Source organism: Nyctereutes procyonoides, unplaced genomic scaffold (genome assembly GCF_905146905.1).
Source record: "Nyctereutes procyonoides isolate TBG_1078 unplaced genomic scaffold, NYPRO_anot_genome, whole genome shotgun sequence".
NCBI classification, from domain to species: Eukaryota; Metazoa; Chordata; class Mammalia; order Carnivora; family Canidae; genus Nyctereutes; species Nyctereutes procyonoides.
In genome coordinates, this window is record NW_026575126.1 from 62847633 (window position 1) to 62867593 (window position 19961).

Consider the following 19961-nt stretch of genomic DNA (forward strand, 5'->3'; position numbering starts at 1 on the left):
TTCCTTCTTCAACAACCCAGTGGGTGAATCTTCAGATCATTAGCCCTAGGTTTGTGCCGTGTGTCACATCTCTCCTCTCCCGGGCATCTGGAAGGGAGCGCCATCTGTGAACCATCCGCGAGGGACCTAAGAAAGCAGCCCTTGAAGTCACCTTCTGTAGGATTGAGTCCTTTCCTGCACGTTTGCTAGAAAAAGGCTGTCGGAGCATCTGTCCTGCCTCCTGGCAAGGGAGGGGGTGCTGGTGACCCCATGTCAGCTGGTCTTGGTGCCCACGAGCTGTCCTATGGTGGTGGGGTGCGATCTCAAAGCACCCAGGGCCTGAGGGCGGTCCTGCAGGAGGGTGGCGGGTGGGCGGCAGCGTGGGACAGCAGATGGGTGAGAGAGCCCGCAGCCCTGGGCAAGGCACCGCAGCATCTGGAGTTGGCCTCGCTCTCAGCCACACGCACAGGTGTCAGCTTCTCATGCAGATCCCTCCCGCCCATCGCCGCCTCTCCCAGATGCCAGTGGGTTGCAATTCTCGGTGCACCTTCAAGAGCAGGGTCACCGGGATGAGCTCGGGTCCCCACTGGTGCAGTGGCCCCAGCCCACCCCTGGAGCCCATCATTCTGCCTTCCCCGCAGCCTCCTCCATGCTCCCCCCGTGGGTAACCCTGCAGGGTGCGCTTCCAGCTTACTCATCTACATGGGCAGTGGACATGGCACTGCGGAGAGATGGCCCGGGGTCGCCTGAGCGTCAGATACATTTCTCCCTGTTTTCTCCACGTATAACATCCTTACGGTCCCACGGCCTTGACGGCCAGTGGCTCCCACCAGTATGCACTGTGCCTGCTTCTGTGTCGCTGAAAGGAGTCCCAGGTGAACAGGCAGTGGCCACAGTTTTAATGTCAGTGGGACTCTTGTGTCCCCGGGGAGGGGAAGAGCCTGGCCTGGGAACCAGGATCTCCCGGCCTCCAGGGCTGATGGCAGTGGCGCAGGAAGCAAGAATTCCCCACGTGGGGCAGGACCACCCCTGCCGGCTCCACCCTGGCTCTCAGACCCACGTCCTCTACTTACTGGAAATCCAGCAGCAGGGAGTGGCCACCAAGTGTAGTTACCACGCGCTGAGGGAGCATCACTGTCCTCTCCGGCTGTCCCCTCCACTCCACTGTCACGGAGTTCCCCACCTCTCTCTCGGGCTGGCCGCTCGGGATGGTGTGGCACGTGCCGTAAAGCAGATCCCTTGGCCCAGAGTGATGTTTGGGGCTCCCGTGTCAGGGAATCAGACACTCTGCCTCCTCTGATTTGGTGAATCTGGTGACTTGGCGAATCACAGAGTACCAAGGCCAACCCGGACTTGGAATGTGGACAGATCCCCATCAGACAAGTCCAAGGTGGGTGCCTGACATAGTCAACCTGCCGCCGACTGGTGGTGGTGGGGGGCATCGCCTCAAGAGATGGGGACATAAGGGCAGCCCAGGTGGCTCAGCGGTTTAGCACCACCTTCAGCCCAGGGCATGATCCTGGAGACCCGGGATCGAGTCCCACATCGGGCTCCCTGCGTGGAGCCTGCTTCTCCCTCTGCCTGTGTCTCTGCCTCTCTCTCTCTGTCTCTCATGAATAAATAAATAAAATCTTAAAAAAAAAAAACAGAGAGAGAGAGATGGGGGCACAGCAGTGGTCCGGGTGTTCACCAGGGCCACAAAGAAGAAGCAGCACCTCCAGATCCCGGTGAGCATGGCCCCTGGTGGGATTCCTGCCATGGTCCAGGGGGCGGGGTATGGGTGCCCTCCTCCACTCCAGGACTTGCACCCACCTTGTGGCCTCTGCTGCTTGAGAACACCACCATCTGGCCTAATACCGGGGAGCCGGTTCCATAATTCCACCGCGTACGCTGGACTCTGGCCAGGACAGCCGCTGCTTCTCCGGGGGGCACCCTCCTCCAGCCCTCCGTGGGGACTGGCCGCTGCTTCGTTCCCAGGCCGCAGACAGTATGTCCACCTCGGCACGTCCCCGTCTAGAAAACCACACCCCATATCCACTGACATGCCGATTCCGGCGGTTCCTCGAGTGGACCATTAGTTTCTCTAGGCCTCCAGGAGACAGGCCTGCTTCCGAGGTCCCTGCCTGGGCAGTAAAGCGGTAAAGCCTGATACCTGCCAGCAGGCTGCATCTGCAAATACTCTTTATTTTATTTTATTTTATTTTATTTTATTTTATTTTATTTTATTTTATTTATTTGTGAGAGACACGGGGAGAGAGAGAGACACACAGGCAGAGGGAGAAGCAGGCTCCATACAGGGAGCCCGACATGGGACTCGATCCCGGGACTCCAGGATCAGGCCCTAGGCTGAAGGCGGCACTAAACCGCTGAGCAACCGGGCTGCCCTGCAAATGCTCTTCTTCTCTGACTTCATATTCCTTGCCCCCAGCCCAGCAGACTCCAGACCCCCCAGGCAGATCCTGCGGTTCCTTTACTGTGGGGGGGGTCCCTCCCTCGCGGTGACAGAGCCAGCACGGCCCCAGACAGGCCAGGCCCGGCCCGGGAAGCAGGGTGAGTTCTGGGGTGGGTGTGTGGCCGGGGCAGAGCTGGGGGCTTCACTCGAGACAGACAAGGGGTTGCTCCCCTGGCAGCAAGAGGTTGCCTCTGTTGGCCCGGAGGGGCCCAAGGGATCTGAGGGTGCAAGGTACTCAAGTCCATCCACCCAAGGGTCCCACCCCAGGCCTCAGGGTCTGGCACCCTCCTGGCCGGAGCCCTGACTCCCGAGGAGGAGGCCGGAGAGGGCTGCAGACGAAGTCCTCTGCCCACTGCTCACACAGCCGGCCCCCCGCTCTGCCCACAGGCCTCGTGAGTCTGCCAGCTGTGCTTCTCCGGCACCAGAGGTGCTGCCCAGCCTGGCCACCTGTCCCCCTGCACCCCCCACCCCCCGCCGCACTCACACGCTCCACCTGGGCCCAGGAGCAGCAGCTCCTGGTCACCTGCCAGGGCTAAATTCAGCGCCCTGTCCGTAGAGTCAGCAGGGCCACCTGTCCCCCTGAACGTGTTCGTCCAGTTTCTCTGGAAGCAGAGCCTGGAGCAGGAACTCCCGGCAGCATCCAGGGAGCTCCCCGGGCAGGTGGAGGACAGCAGGAGAGCAAGTGCAGCGAGGGCGCGGTTGTCCCCAGGGCCAGCTTCGGCTGCGGCTGCGGAGCTGTGTCAGGGGAGCCGTCCCGCCCAGCGGCAAGGGCGCAGGGAGTCTGAGCCTGAATGTGTCGGGGAGCTGGCTCCTCCAGGGGGGACCTGGAGAGAGAGCCACCCCCAGCAGCCCCCGTGCCTGGGGCGCCGCTCCAGAGAAGGTGGGTGGGGGCTGTGGGGCAGCCGGGCCCCAGGGATCTGGGCGGCCCCCACCCGCCTGGCCGGCCCACCCACACACCAGAATGCTGCACCAGCGTCCGAGCCCCGGGTTTGCCTTTTGAAAGTTTTGAATGCTTTTGTAGCAAAATAGAGCAATGGTTTTTCTTTATAGATTCTACTATGAATATTCCCAACAACCGAGGCAGAAACAACCCAGGTGACCATCCTGTGAATTTACCGTAACACAAAGCTCTGCCCTGCTGCAAAGGGGGGGACAGCTTGCTGGCCCCCAGGATACCAGGAGGGCGCCCCTGCCCCACCCGGTCCCCAGCAGCCACCAGAGCCACGCGGGAGCCCCAGCACAGGACCCCCTCAGACCCCGTGCGCGGGCCGCTCCCATCCCAGCCCGGCCCGGAGAGAACACAACACATTTTCTTTGAGATTTTAATCACTTTTACGCTGAATATCCGATACTCGAACGTATGTTGGCCTGGCAGGCGACGTCGGGGTCCTGGAAGATGCCTCCCGAGCGCTGGACCAGGTGTTCAGCAGCGTCCCTGAGCCACCTGTCCCGCATCCAGGGCTCAGAACACCGCCGGCCACCGAGGAGTGAGGCTGGGCCCCGCGGTCGCTGCCCACCGGCCCGGCCGCCCCGTCCACACCCGCGCCGCCTTGCTTACTTGAGCTGGCAACGCGTTCAGCATCGCCTGGGTAAGCCCCCTCCATTACTCTTTTATATTTTCCGTTTTTCTTGGCTGCTCTCATGTCTATTCTTCCAGACAAACGTTAGAATCACTGCCTCACGCTCCAGAACTCTTGCTGGGCTTTTGTGTGAACTGCTTTACGCGCACAGAGTAGCTTGGAGGAGAATCCGGTCTTTACAGCGCGAGGCCTCCCGATGTGGTGACATCACAGCCTCTCCTCCTGCTCCAAGCCTCGGTCTCTGCCCTGGTGTCAAGGACACATGTGTGCACCCGCGCTTCCTGTGTCCTCCTGCTTCCTGGGAGCCCCTAGTCCCCGGGGGGAAGAGGCATTCCCCGTGGCAACGGTCCCCACCGGCCCCAGGGATTGCCTCTCGCCTCAGACAAGACCTGCCCGTCCCTCGGGAGCTTGCTTGTATAGCTTCCAGGAAGGAAAGGGCTTCCTTTTCTCTGGGGCTACCCCCTCCCCAGAAAGAGGTTGAGTCTGGGGTCCGTCTGAGAAACACAATGGTAAATGAACGTGGCTACTAGCACTTTCTACCCATTGGGCACTGTTCCCTCCAAATCACACAAGAACAGGCTCGGACGACCCTCAGGATTACCCGATGTGCTAGATGGGGGTGATGCTCACGGCACGTAGCATCTGCTTGGACCCCACCCCCACCCCCTGCTGCTTATTTCAAGATGGTTCACCGTAGAGACGCCTGGGTGGTTCAGTGGTTGGGCACCTGCCTTCAGCTCAGGGTGTGATCCCAGGTCCTGGGATGGAGTCCCACATTGGGCGTCCTGTGTAGAGCCTGCTTCTCCCTCTGCCTATGTCTCTGTCTCTCATGAATAAATAAATAAAAATTTTTTTAAGAAAACTGTTCACCGTAAGCTCAAGATGGATAGTCTGAGAAGCTGCTTTACAATCTTTATCTGACAATCAGAGTGGTTGGGTGGTCTTGGGATGGGCATCCACCAGCTGTTGCCTCCCCTGCATATTGGCTAGATTTTCCTGTTTCTTTTCTGAGTCGGAGAATTCTGGATCACGTCCTGCACATCTTGGGTGTCATACTGCGAGACTCTAAGCCCTTTTAATACCCCAGAGAACGTTGCTTTAGCAGGTGACCACCCCAGGTAGGTCCAGACCTCAAGTTCTGGCTCCTTCCATCAGCGGTGGTTCCAATATTCACCGTTTCCAAAGCCTTTCCCCTACTGGTTGACTGGGTCTATCGGGCACGTGGGCCACTGTGGGGTTGGGCTGGGATGTGGGTGGTGGTTCAGTTCCTGGGCTCTCGGACATGCTTCTGCGGGAATATGTGGAGCAGCTCGGGCCTGAGCCAGGACTTCCGTTGCTTATGCACAGAATCAGGACAATGCCCCAGAAGCCATCGCCTCAATGATTTATAGAGCCACCTTTGCCACATATTGTGTCTCCACAGGTGCATCTCTGCTCAGCTCACGGCCCTGTCCTGTCATCCAGGACGGTATCCGTCCCATCCTGGTACTTCACCAGTGTCCACCCCATGTCCTGTTAACAGGAAGGTCAGGTCCCCCCACCCAGTTCTTCAGGACTGCTTTGGCTGTTCTGGACTCTTCGGCTTTTTATGCAAGTTCTACAGTCAGTTTATCAAGTCCCTGAAAATCTCGCCTGCGCTTCTGATGAGTCACCGCCATATAGTGTTGCTGAGGCTTGAGGACATTTATGTTTCTCTGTTCTGGCCGTTTTTATTATGGACGGATGCTCCTTTTTCTTCTAAATGCTTTTCTTTCACCTGTTGAGATGATCAAAGATTTTCATCCTTTCTTCTGTTACCGTGGAGAAATGCATAGTAAAGCACTCTATCATGGTAAAGCGCTCTATCAGCCCGGGGATGAAGCAAATGGGGTGATAACGTGTTATATAGATGTTTCATGCTAGTAAGATGGTTTGCAAAAAAACATTTTCAGGATTTTGCATATGTATTTATTGAAGACTGCCACTATGTATCCTTTCTCTTGCCGTCGTCATCGAGTTGGGCATAAAGATTTTCTAATCCTCACAGAAATAGCTCGGGAATGTTCTCTTTTCCGGAAGACTCCGAATAAGATTGGAATCACCTGTGCCTTGAATAAGCCTTGCTAGAACCTGCCCGGCCTAGTTTTTCTATTATGGGAAGATTTCTAAAACACCGATGAAGTTTTTGCTGCTGTTATTGTACCACTCGGGTTGCAGCTTTGTATTTTCCTGGGAACCTGTGTATTTCATGTATATGTTCAAATTTATAGCAAAAAGATGTTGGTGACACTCCTTCATTGACTTTCAAATCTGTCCTGTCATCTGCAGCCGCGTCCACTTTTCCAATCCTAATAGTTTTATTTGTTTCCTATTAGAAAATTGTTCGGTGTTACTAGAGGTGCCAGCTCTTAGACTTCTCAGAAATGCAGCTTTATTTTTGCCCCACTCCCCCCTATATACCTTCACTGTCCAGTTCATCCATTTCTGGCTTTATCTTTCTGTTTTTCCCTCTGTGTTCTTTGGATTCACTGTGTTGTTCTTATTCTGACTTTTTAAGTTAGGTAACTCATGAGCTTCTGGTTTTGATTTTTCTCCTAACATATGCATTCATGATTATAAATCGCCCTCCAACTACCCAATGGTATTTCATTATCTTCTTTTTTTTTGTATTTTCATTATTATTTAGTCTTCAGTATTTTTTAAAAAGATTTTATTTATTTAGAGAGAACGTGAGCAAGGGGAGGGGCAGAGGGAGAGAACTTCATGCAGACTCCTTCCTGAGCTTGACTCCACGACCCCGAGATCACGCTCTGAGTGGAAATCAAGAGTCAGACACCCACCTGACTGTGCCACCCAAACGGCCCTAGTATTTTTTTAATTTCCTTGGTGAGACATTTTACTCATGAGTAATTAGAAGTATGTGTTTAGGGGCACCTGGGTGGCTCAGTGGTTGAGTGTCTGCCTTCAACTCAGGTTGTGATCCTGAGGTCCTGGGATCAAGTCCCACATCAAGCTCCCCGCAGGGAGTCTGCTTCTCCCCCTGCCCATGTTTCTGCCTTTCTCTCTGTGTCTCTCATGAATGAATAAATAAAATCTTTTAAAAAATCAAAGAAGTATGTATTTAAATGTCCAGATTAAGATTTTGGGGTTGTAGGGTGTCTTTCATGGTTATTAATCCCAAATCTGTTTGCTCTTCAGAGAGCGCTTTCTCCGTGCCGCAGGTCCTTCTGTCTGTTGAGAGCTGATTCATGGCAAACACGCAGTCATGCTCATAAGGTGCCCTGTGCGTGCAAGAAGAAAGCGCCTTCTCCGAGTATTGCCCGCAGAGCGCTATAAATATCTCCCAGGTCAAATTTGTTACTTCTGTTGCTCAAATCTTTGTCATCCTCCCCGAGGTTTACCTGCCGGTTCTGTTACTGAGGGAGTGTACGTGCATGGCGCAGCGGGCTGGGGCCGGTGCCTCCCGTTTCCTGCAGTTCTGTGCCTTGTTTTCTCTACAGTTTCAAGTTACCCATGCTCATAGGCACACACAAGGTCAGGATTATTATATATTGTATTAAATTGAAACCGTATCATGCAATCGTGACTCTTCTTGTTCCTGCCAAAGCTTTCTGAACTTTGATGAGAATATTCGTTACCTTCCCTTTATTTCCAGCCTCCCTCCATAGTAAAGTTTCAGGCGGGTCTCTCCTGAGCATCCTCGACCAGAGTATGTGCAGCTGAGTCACGTGTCTTCTGATTGGAAGACTACACTGATTGTGGATATTCTTTTTATTTTATTTTATTTTATTTTATTTTATTTTATTTTATTTTATTTTATTTTATTTTATTTTATTTTTTTATTCATGAGACACACAGAGAGAGGCAGAGACACAGGCCAAGGCAGAAGCAGGCTCCATGTGGGGAGCCCGACGTGGGACTCGATCCTGGGACCCCAGGATCACACCCTGAGCCAAAGGCTCAACCACTGAGCCACCAAGGCGTCCCATGGTCGTGGATATTCTGATGGACTTCTTCCATTTTATTTCATTTAATGCTTTGTCCTTGTCACTTTTCCGCAGATTCTATCTTTTCACTGTCTGGTTGAGAGGTTTTCCCCCTCTTCCTCCTCTCCTTCCTCTCCGTCCCTCCCTCCCTCCTTCCTGCCTCCCCTCTATTGGCTTGCCCATCAAACATGTATCCTTTCTGTGGTTATTCTTAGAAACGCACACCCATTTAACAGAACATAAAATTAACCAGTGTTGTCCCCATCCCCAAACACCATATTTGGGAACTTGGTGATGCTTCAATGGGCACTTCGGCCCTGCTGGCCCACGCGGCCTTGCTGTGGCTGAGTCCAGTCAGTGCTTTGGGGGGTCTTCCAATCCCATGAAGTCAACGTAGCTCCATGGCTTGTGCGGCTGCATCTGTGCAGCTCACACTGAGGTGGATCCATCCTAGTTGATCCCGGCATCTGTCCATTCACCATGTTCCGTAGCTGCTGGTCCTCCAGCATCCCAGACCTCCTGGAGTCACGCTGCTTCTTCACTTTTGAACGACGGTTTTGTTGGGTATTTAATTCCACAGTTTTTGGCAACAGTTACATTCCCCCTGAACTTGGAGAGCAGTTTCCTTTAGCTTCTCCGCATCCCTTCTCAGCTCTTAGAAGTCTGTTCCCCAGAGCATGTGGGTGGCCTGGCCCGTCTCTGGCAACACCTTCCCTGTGTCCTGCGGTCTCCCCAGGACTAGGGTCTGGACCGATTCCTGTTGGTCCTGCATCATCATTTGGAAACAGGGTCTATCCTCAGCTCTGGGAAACTCTCAGGCACAACCCCTTCCAGAGGTTTCCAAATCCATATCAGGACAGACCAGCAATCCCCATTCGCACCGCACCCCCTGCGTGCCCCGCCCCCGCTCTGCTCCAGGGCTCCTTCTTCAGGCTGCTTTCCCCTCCACCACCTTCTCATCCCTGCCGTCCCCAGCCGTGTTTATCTGCGGTGCACTCTTTCTAAGGATTTAAAATTTTGCTCACGTGCGTATTTGTCCTATTTTGTTCCTTTCTTACTCAGTTTTTATATCCTCTCACCCTTATGCGTTCACTTCCTTATTCTGCGTCTTTAAACATGTTTGTTTTACCCCCTGCTTTTGCTAAGTCCAATATCCAGAGTCTTTACCGACTTAGTTCGGTTCGTTATCTGGGGAGGTCGTTTGCACGTTGCCTTCCTTTCTTGTAGGTTTTGTGATTTAAGAAAACATTTCCTGCGTATGTGTGTTTTACATAAATCTATAAATAAATATGTTTGACCTTGACCCTGGGAATTCTCTGAGGTCTGGGATGAGAAATGTGTGTTTGCTTCGGGCAGACACCTGGGGCAGTACAGTTCGCTTCAAATGATAATTCCTGCCTAGGCATTCTCTGGATCGTGCAGAGTGTAAAATTCAGTTTCCAAACCTGTATCAGGACCAATCAGAGCCACACATTCCCCAGGGAGTTTTAAAAAAGCCAAACTTGGGGCACGTGGGTGGCTCAGCGGTTGAGTGTCTGCCTTCAGCTCAGGGTGTGATCCCAGGGTCCTGGGATCGAATCCTGCATCAGGCTCCCCTCAGGGAGCCTGCTTCTCCCTCTGCCTATGTCTCTGTCTCTGTCTCTCTCTCTGTGTCTCTCATGAACAAATAAATATAATCTTAAAAAAAAAAACAACTTTCTGTAGGACTAGAGCTGAGACAATTTCCTCGCCAAGGGTGGAAATATTCTCTACTTCACTGTCTATGAGAGTATGGCCTGTCCTGAGTCCCGGGGTGAGGCTGGGGGGGGGGGGGTCTCTGACCCCGCTCACTTGTGTCCCCAGGCCGGGCACAGAAGAACGGTACAGCTGCCTTTGCCCGGGGGCCCCTGCAGCTTCAGCACCTGCCCTAACACCCCTACTCAGCTTCCTCTCTTCATTCACACTTGCCCGCTCCCAGGCAGGATCTACCTGAGACGGCTCTGTGGGGAGCAACCCCAGGACCTCAGGTCCTCCACTTCTCAAACCTTGGCTCACATCAGAATCTCCTGGAGCACTTGTGACACCAGATTGCTGGGTCCCCCCAGCAGTTTCTGATTCCAGCCATCGGGGTGTTGCCCAAGGTTCGCAGGTGGCACCAAGCGGTGCAGGGGTCATGCGGGGCACACGTCCACCCTGGTACCTGGAGCACTGCAGGACGGCGCTCCCACACGTACACCGGGGTTGCCACACAGTGGGTTTTTTTTTTTTTTTAATTTATGATAGGCACACAGTGAGAGAGAGAGAGAGAGGCAGAGACACAGGCAGAGGGAGAAGCAGGCTCCATGCACCGGGAGCCCGACGTGGGATTCGATCCCGGGTCTCCAGGATCGCGGCCTGGGCCAAAGACAGGCGCCAAACCGCTGCGCCACCCAGGGATCCCTACACACAGTGGGTTTCAATGAAGCGGCCTTGCTGCCTCCGACGTGGTGCTCCCGGGGAGCAGCGCAAGAACCACGGGGGGGGTGGGGGGGGGCTTTCCTGAGACGCACGCCCTGCTCGCCATCAGCGTCGATGTGGCTTCAGGAGCCAGCCTTAGAGTTTATACGCCTGACAACGTGGCTTTTACCTAAGTTCTATCTTCATTTCTTCCTGTTTTCCTTTCAGGTGTGTTTGATGTCTAAATTCTTGGCTTTTATTATTTCTCATTAAATAATGGGAATGTTTGATGCTGTTTTCCTTCTGGCGCTCTCGCTGAATCTCCTGCTTAAATACCAACCATTCCCTCCGTCCTGACAGAGTTAAGTGTTTGATTTCCTCCTTGACTGGACTTGTTTAGGAGAATATTTTACAAGCTTTGTCATAAAATGCTTATTAATTACAAGTCACGCTGCATTGCAGTTGGAGGGTGTGGTGTCATAAATATTGATTTTTTTTTGGTTGTGTTTCAATATAGTATCAATCTTTCTAAAGGTTGTGTGGGACCTAAAAGGCGTGTTCTCGTTTGAATGAAAAACAATTTGGAACGTATTTGTGTCTTAAGTAAATCCTGTTAACAATGTGCTCAGATTTCCTCTAACTTTTCTTATGTTTGCCTCCTTGAGCTTGATGCCTGGAAATTTCCAGACCTCGGTGAAGGTGAGGGCAGGTGAAGGGGCCTGGCGGTGGTGGTGGTGGTGGTGGAGGGGGTTCAGAGAGGAAGCCATGGGGCGTGGGGGGATGGTGGAGGTGTGTGAGGCTGCTGCCCATGGAGCCTCTCCAGCTGCACTCCGACCACATTCACAAGCTCCCTGGCTGGCCTTCCCCCACCCCCACCCACCCCCACCCCTCTGCTGGTGGAGCCCCCCCCCACCCCTCCAGGTGTGTCTATGCTGTCTGAGCCCCGGGGCACCCTCCCAGTCCTCCCACCTCTCTGCATGCTTCCTGCCCACTCTGCTTAAACTCTGTGTGGTCTCTCCAATGGGATCCAGATCAGAACTCAAGAAATGAGGCCAAATGAACCTAAAGTGCAGGATGGAGAATGGATAACGGACAAAGGGCAGGGCCACACCAGGTAGAAAAGAACAGCAACAGGAAAATCAGCGAAACCAAAACCCAGTTCTTTCATTTTATTGAAAAGATCAATGAAATGAATGCATCTTTAGCCTGCAGAGGTGGGGAAATCATCCAAGACCAAGATCACCAGCCCGAGGCCCGGGTCCAGGACTGTTTCCCATAAGCCTGAGCTCACGCATCCTGCCACCGGAGGCCCAGGTCCGTGGTCCCACGTCCAGTGAGGAGCAAGCCTCCAGGCCCAGCGGCCTCCCTGGCACGTCCCACCACGGCGGTGCCCAGCACGCACGGCACCTGCAGGAGCAGAGGAGTGGCCGCACTTGGCTGGCGAGGCCAGCCTGACAGACGCCAACATCAGGTAAAAAAGCCACAAGAAGTGGACATTTCATGCCTCATTTACACAGGCCCAAAACACTTTTTAAAAAGTAGCAAATTGAACCCAGAAATGCCTAGAACAGATGGTACATCGTGAGCAGTAGGGTTATTCCAGGAATGAAAGGTTGGTTCAACATTAACACAACAACAAAGGGGGCTGAGGGCGGAGGCAGCGTGAGGCCAGGGGTGGGGGTCCTGTCCTGGGCGCCTCGATCCCCTGACAGTCTCAGCTCCATGCGTCTACCCGGTTCTCAGAGCGAGCGTGGGAGAAAGGCCCCCTCTTGCCTCCCGCCCGCGGAGGGCAGAGCTGCTGTGCAATCCCGCCAGGCCCGCCCAGGAGCAGCCAGCTAGCCGAGCCCACCCGGCCTGGAGGCGGGGCGTGGGGAGGGGCGTGCTGCCCCCCAGGCCAGAGTGGCGGCGAGAGTGGCCAGGACAGCTGCACCGCGTCAGCCTCCTTTCTTGCCGGGAAAACACAAATTACAGCTGCAGTGAGATACCACCCGTGAGCGTGGCTGGAAAGGTGAACAGGTGCCGTGCGTCACTGGGGATGTGGAGCCACCAGGACGCTTGCTGTCTGTGGAGTGCAGGTGGCTGCACCCTGTGGGCACTGCCCGGCGGCATCCCCCGGGGCCGAATACCTGTACCTTGACTTGGCCGTTCTGCTGCTGGCGTGCACCCTCGGAAATGCCCCATCCGCTCTCCCAACGGCACGGGCCAGAGGTCTACACAGCGTCCTCACCTCGGAGCCCGGCACCGGAAACAATCCCACCTCCTGCCCACCGAGGCATGGAGGAGCCGCAGCCCACCCACACCGCGGGGCTGTCTGTGGTAATGACGGAGGGCGACGGGACCCAGGCGCACCGCGGGGTCGCCGCAGAGCCCACACGCCACAAAGGGAGCCCCGGCAGCGCTCTGGTTTCTGGGGCGTGGCGGAGCTGTGTCTACGTGACACGGTGTCTAGCAGGTGTGCGGTGGCATTAGGTCTAAAAGCACTATGTACGTATTTTAATTAAAAAATCCTTTCTGCTAGAAAATGTGAACCATCGTCTGAGCCGTCAGTGAGTCAGTCACTGGCCACCGGCCACTGTGACAAATGCGTGAGTAATGAAGTCGTTGGAAACGCTGTGAGAGTCACCGAGTGTGACTCAGAGACACCAAGGGAGCAGGTGCCGTTGGGAAAGCGGTGCTGGCAGGCGAGCTCAGCGCAGGGTCGCCGCACACCCTCCGTCTGAAAACCACAACATCGGCACAGTCCCGGGTCGGGGAGCCTGGCCGGGATCTCCCTGCTGTCACCAGGTGAGGGACGTGTTAACCGCCGCGTGTCCGCGGGTGGAGTCACCACAGCGCACACCGTGAGCTCCCGCGACCATGGCACATCCTGACGAAGCCAGAGGAAACAGAAGAGCCATGGATGGCCTCTTGTGGGAAGACGTGAGCACTCATTTAGAAGGGGACCAGGGAGGACACCCGGGTGGCTCAGCGGCTGAGCATCTGCCTTCGGCTCAGAGCATGACCCCAGGATCCAGGATCGAGTCCTGCATCGGGCTCCCTGTGAGGAGCCCGCTTCTCCCTCTGCCTGTGTCTCTGCCTGTGTCTCATGAATAAGTAAATCTTTTTAAAAAAGGAGATGAGGGAATGTTCTGGAATGTTCTGCACGTTGTTGGGGGGTTGGGTTACACATGTGTCATTTGTCACCGAAGGTTTTTACATCTCATTTGTTCCTTTTACGTCAAAGGAAAACCAACCCCAGCATAGGGTGCAGCTGATCTTACAGATGCTGAAGTATCGATGCCGGTGACTCCCTCTGAGATGCGTAAATAAGATGGATGGATGGATGGACAGTATGTGACAAAGCAGATGTGCCGAAACATTAATTCAACGGGATGAGTGGATGTGTTTCCTGTACAATTCTTTCAATTCTGCTAAATGTTTTCCTGTAATAAGAAGCTTGGGGGAAGGAAAGCGCTCGCAGCATCGTGGTTGGATGTGTCATGGGCATGACGCTGAGTGGAAGGAGCCAGGCTCCGAGAAACACGCACTGCCTGGTTTTGTTTATATAAAGTTCGGAAGTGGGCCCGCTTCTCGGGGGGGAGAGGCGCCCCGTGGCAGGTGTCAGGGTCAGAGGATGTCTCGGAGGATGTTTCATGCTGGGTGCTGAGGGCCTGGAAAATCCAGCAAGTTGCACCTTATGCTTCGTGCATGTTTATTCATATTTTTATCCTTTAGTAAAAATTTACATTAGGAAAACGGGGATGGACCCAGAGGTCCTCACCCCAGAGAAAGCTTCCACCTGTCAGCTGCCCATACCCCATCTCCCTCAGGCCCTACAAATGTTGTCTTTAAAATATAACAACAGGGCAGCCTGGGTGGCTCAGCAGTTTAGCGCCGCCTGCAGCCCTGGGCCTGATCTTGGAGACCCGGGATCGAGTCCCACGTCGGGCTCCCTGCATGGAGCCTGCTTCTCCCTCTGCCTGTGTCTCTGCCTCTCTCTCTCTGTGTCTGTCATGAATAAATAAATAAAATACAACCAACAAGTTGTTGCAATAAACCAGAAGCCCCTGCCCCCACACCTGACATCTTGTGGCCACTGTTGTCACAGTGCAGGTCGCCCGGTAATTAAGACGGCTCTGCTGGGGCACCTCTACGGCGGCCGGGGGAGGAGCGAGCCCCAGGCGCACCTGCCCGTTCATGGGAACCTGATTTATGATGGTGTGGGCGGAGGAGGACCGCTCGGGGAAGAGGAGGCCCCGTAACAAATGCTGCCGAGACAATTAGTTATTCGTGTGGAAAAAATGAAATTGGATTTCTGTCTCACACCATAAATAAAAGTCACTTGTAGGAGACAGTGTGGGGCTCGTGTTCGTGGTCTCCCCGGGGTCGGGGCGGGCCGAGCGCCGAAGGAGAGACACATACATTGAACCGCAAGAGCATCAAGAACTTTATCGGAAAATAAGATAAAGGGAAGAACGAGTCAAAGTGGGAGGAGCCATTTCCACGAATAAACCCGTGAGGGGTCAGTTTGGAGCGTGCTCAGAAACGGCTGGGTGAAGACCGCAGCCCGTAGGCACGGCGAGTCGGCGGGGAGGGGCATCTCCCGGGGTGCGAGGGGGCCCATGAGCCGCCCTCCCGGGCTGCAGCGTGGGGGCGGCGTGGCTGGCGGGGCGCGGAAGGCGCCCGGGGGAATAGCGGGGCCGGCCTTCTGCTCCTCGTTAGACCCTGAGGGAACGCGTGGTCCCCCGCGCAAGGAGACACGCTCTGGGGCATCCCGGGCACGGGAACTGGTCCACGCGTCCATGTGACAGGTGAACAGACACACGTGTGCTTGGAGCGTCTGCACCAGGGAGTTCGGTCCAGACGTGGAAGGCTGTGACCACAGGGCATGGAGGGTCCGGGCAGACCTTAGGGACGCCACCTGGGTGGGCCACACGCCATGAGCGCTGTTTCGAGGTGTGTGTGATCCCAGAGGAGCATTGCGGGACCCGGCTAGGGGCCCTGGGGAGCTGGGGGCGGAGGTGGTGGACGCTGACCCGGAGGCGCTCCAGCTCCACGCGGTGGCATTGGGAGGGTCCCACTGTGCCCGTGGCACACACCAGATGACCCCACTGTCATATTACATGAATGAACTAATGAGATACAGAAATGGAAGGTTTCCCGTGCCCACGTGTCACAGACCCGTCTGGGCCCGACCGACAGTGATGATCGATGCCGCCCTCCGCTAACCAGGTGCACTGGCCACGACATCCACGCCGGCTCTACTTAGGCGGCCTTCAGCACTTTCCAGCAGAGCTGGCCCATCCGTGAGCTCCCGCCGTTGCTGCGCCCTCAGCCTGCTGGACCATGCCTTTTGGGTAGAGCCTGGGGTGGGTGCGCCGTCTGGATGCCCACATGCCCGGGCTCTTCGCCCCTTCACTGCCAACTGCACCTGCTCCGAATACAGGACCGCAGCTCCCATTCGTCTGCATCTGGCCACGCTGTCATTTGGTGTCCGGTCTTGAAGGGCAGAGACGTGCCACGTGCTTGTTTCCTCTGTAGAGAGTCTACCTTCTGGCTTGGACACCCCAGGGACTCCTCTGAAGCTCCCCCGCGGGTTCCTCCAGCTGGAAGCAGTGCCAGGGCTCCCTCCACCTGCCCGCTTCTCCCTGGGGAGACCCTGCCCAGCGCACCTTCCCTGGCCACCCATCCCTAGGGTTGGTCCTGGGTCATGTGTCATAGGTTAGAAACGCGGCTCTGGGAGCCCCATACTGGGCCCAGGGTGGTTAGAGGCTATGCTGGGGTGGGGGTGGGGGCAGCCCGTCACATGCAGGGACCTCTGTGTGACCTCGTATCCCCTCTTGAACCGGGGCTGGGGATAAAGACACAGGTGATGGGCACCATTGCAGAGAAGCAAGCTCCGCCCTGTGTCTCCGCCACCCCGCAGGGCTGTGTGCTTGGATGGTTGTTGCCGCCCCGGATGAACTGTCATGTAAGCCCGCTCCCCTCCGAGCGGGATCTTTGTCTCCAGGGGAGAGGCGTCTCACTGCTCTCTGCGTGGCGTCTAATATTGCATTTCTGACAAATCTATTAAGCATATTTCCCTAAATATTTAAGCACTTGCACAATTAATGAATCCCAACTAGAAAAATTAACCAATAAAATTTCCCAGATATTTAGATATTGATTATAAACTTTAATCAAATGCTTCTAAATGTTTAATTAAGATCACAAGCTAAATATATCAGATTTGCTTAAATTGCTTTAAGCACCTTTACAACCAGGTACAACCTACATGTTATGGGCTGGGTGTTTGTATCTCCCCAAATTCTCGTGCTGAGGGCCTGACCCCCAACGTGACTGGAGAAGGACCTCCAGGAGGTGGGGCCCTGACCCCACGACCCTGGTCCCCGAGATCCCGCGTGTCTGTTGCTAAGGCAGCCCTGTCCATGCTGGCTGGTGGAGCAGCCCCAAAAGATGGAGACGTGGGTACCCAATCGTGTGCTTCTGTCAGAGGCATGTTGTCCTGTCTGCAGGGTGATCCCCAATGAGAGAAAAGCCTTACGTTTCTCACTCTGAACCCCGCTGCCCGGGGTGCCTCTGCTCTGCCGCTCTCGTGCTGCCTAGAGCTGTCTTTCCATGGTTGCTGGGACTTTCCAGAAACACGGGGAAGACACAGGGCTCCCCATCAGCCTCGCCTGCAGGATCTGGGTTCTTCTTGAACCCACTTCTTTCCCGTGTCCACCCCATGAAGCACGACCAGAAGCTGTTTTGTCCACATCAAGGGCCACTGTCTGCTGCCCGGGGACCAGAAACGCCTCTTCATCCGTTCTTAGCAAGCAGCATCCCCAGGAGGGAGGGGACCCTCTTCCTCCTCAGGGTGGCCGTGTGTCCTGGGCTTTGCAGACTGATGCCCCCAGTCATCCACTCATGTATGGCCTGTGTGTGTCTTGGGCTGAGGTCCACCTGGTGGATCCGGTGGACCAGGTGGCACCCGGTGCGGTGAGTCTGTCCTGCTGGCACATGCCCAACACCCCTGCAAACACCCGGCCTCCAGGGACATGAGGGTCAGCGTCCTGGGGCAAGCGCCAAGGAGTAGAGCACCTGCTACTCCAGGGCCTCAGGCGGTGGCACCCGTGACTCCCTGGCCTGATGGCAGCGTTGCTAAGCCCGCGGTGTTTGGCACCGGTGTGAAAACACAGCTCCTCGGCTAATGGTTGTTCTGTCGACGGCAGGTTCTACCTTCTTCTCAGTGCCCCACACCTGGCTGCCCCTCGAGGGCATGGTTGGCGTCGCAGCCTCAATTTCTCCTCTGCCATATGGGATGACGCCTTGGGTGGGTAAACCAGGAGCCGGTCACTCAGCTGCACCTGCCCCAAACGTCCTTGCCCTCTGAGCCCCAGGCTCCTGCAGGAGATGCGAGTCACCGTGGGGCCGGGAAGCCTCGGCAGGATTCTTGGGCATCACTGAGAAATAATCACGACGAGAGGGGAACCACAATGTCTCGACCAAAGAGACCCGATAAACACAATACCCCGTGGTGCTCCGCAGCCGTCGGGGCGACCGGGGGCCTCTGCCGAGGAGGGGATGGCACAGGGCAGCATGTGTGTCGTTGTCGTGCGGGGGCGAGGAGGTGGTTGTATGCACGCGCATGCAGGTGCACAGAAGCATCACACGTGCAAGTGTGCACACACATGCCACATGCAGGTGCACCCATGCACACGCACGCTCAAGGGGAAAGGTCCGTAGACACGCCACCCAGAGGGCACAGCCACTATTTCTGGGCGGCGGAGCAAGAAGTATGTTCTTTTCTTGAGACTTTGCTACATTTTCCAAATTGTAAAACATTTGGAAAATGGTATGAAGAAGACAAAACAAAAACAAAACAACAAAACAAAACAAACAAACAAACAAACAAACAAAAAAGAAGACAAAACATTCCCCAGATGTGTTTGTTTCTTGAGCAGGAGTCACTGGCACTGCCTCCTGCCAGGGTTCTGGGTGCGAGGGTCATGTTCCCAGAGCCTGGCTCAGGCGCGGTGGCCGTTGGGCCCCATCGGGCTCCGGGATGCGGCCGCAGGAAGGGCCCAGGGCTGGCGTCTCTGGCCCCTTGGCCCCGTCCCCCCCCCGCCCCCCCAACAGACCAGCTCCGAAGGGGTTAAGATGCGCCACCAATGCAAATCAGGTTTAATTAATCCTTTTCATCAGTTGCAAATATACCTTCTGAACCCTATTAAAAACATGAATATGCAAATGCAGACCTTTTTAAATTCTCATTTTCAAGGACTTGGTGTTGGGGTTTGATTAGTGAATTCCGTTAACAGCCTGTAAACCTGGTGCAAAATTTAATTTCCATTTTAAGTTAAAAAAAAAAAAAGGAGAAAAAAAGTCATGAAGGCTGTTGGTAATTGAGCTAATTATGGTGTTATACTAACGAGACCACACAGGGAACCCTGGCAGGTAGAAGGGGCAGTGGCTGGGCAGGCACAGCGGTTCCCGGCGGCCTCTGGGCTGTCCCCTGTGGCCGTAAGTCCATTTTCTGGATGTGGAGGCTGAGGCTCACGGTGGGGAGGAAGCTGGAAGTCCTGCAGGCTGGGGCAGAGACAGTGTCAGGGGGGCCACTTGGTGTCCAGGCCACTGCGCAGCGGCTGGGCTCTGGGGGAGGAGCGTCCTGGAGGGAGTGGACCCACCTTGAATCCCAGCCAGGCACCCTAGGCCCCTGTGCATGGGGGACGTGGCTCATGGCTTCCTGGCTCTGCTGAGTCCCTGTGGACTCCCAGGTGACCTGCTGGGGCAGCCACTTGTCTTATTAATTAAATACACAGACAATTTGACAGCCCCTGTCACAAGGACAGTGAGTGTGGAGTGACCTGTGGTGGACAAGACAAGGTCCTGTCCCAACGGAGGCAGGCGGTGTGCACAAGAGAAGACGCTGGCTTTCCCAGATGCCGTGGACAGCCAAGTGAATGTCTCGCTATTTACATTGATGACACATTGAAGTGACATTTTGGAGTCGTTGGTTTAAATATAATATATTAAACTTAATCTCGCTTGTTTCTTCTTACTCTTTAAATGTGGCTCCTGGACAATTTCAAAGCACAAGCATGTGGTTTTTGTGTTATTTCTGCTGGTCTGTTCTGTGGGTTCCCGAGAAGGCAGTAGCCTGATGAAAAATGTGTGTGCCGTGGGTTCTATAACCTACGTGCTACCGTTCTGTTGTCCGTAAAATACGCAGGAAGAAGATGCCAGGGCAGAGGTGCCACCAGGAGCCATAACGCAGGTCCGGGAGATGCATCCGTCAGCTTGGCCGCTGTGACAAATATCTCGTGGGGGGTGGGGCTTAAACAGGATGTCTCTCACATTCTGCAGCCTGCGGGTCTAAGGTCAAGGTGTGTGTGGGGCTGGGTCCTCCATGGCGTGTAGACGCCAAGTTCTCCCCGTGTCCTCGCATGGTCATCCCCCGTGTGTGTCTCCTCCTCCTGGGACTTGAACCTGTGGATTTGGGGAACACAAAAGGTGTTCACGGAGGTGGGCCAGGTGAGACGTGGGGACAGCAAGGGCGATCAGACTGGCGGGTCTGAGGCACCCGAGGAGTCTGAGTCTCAGAAACAG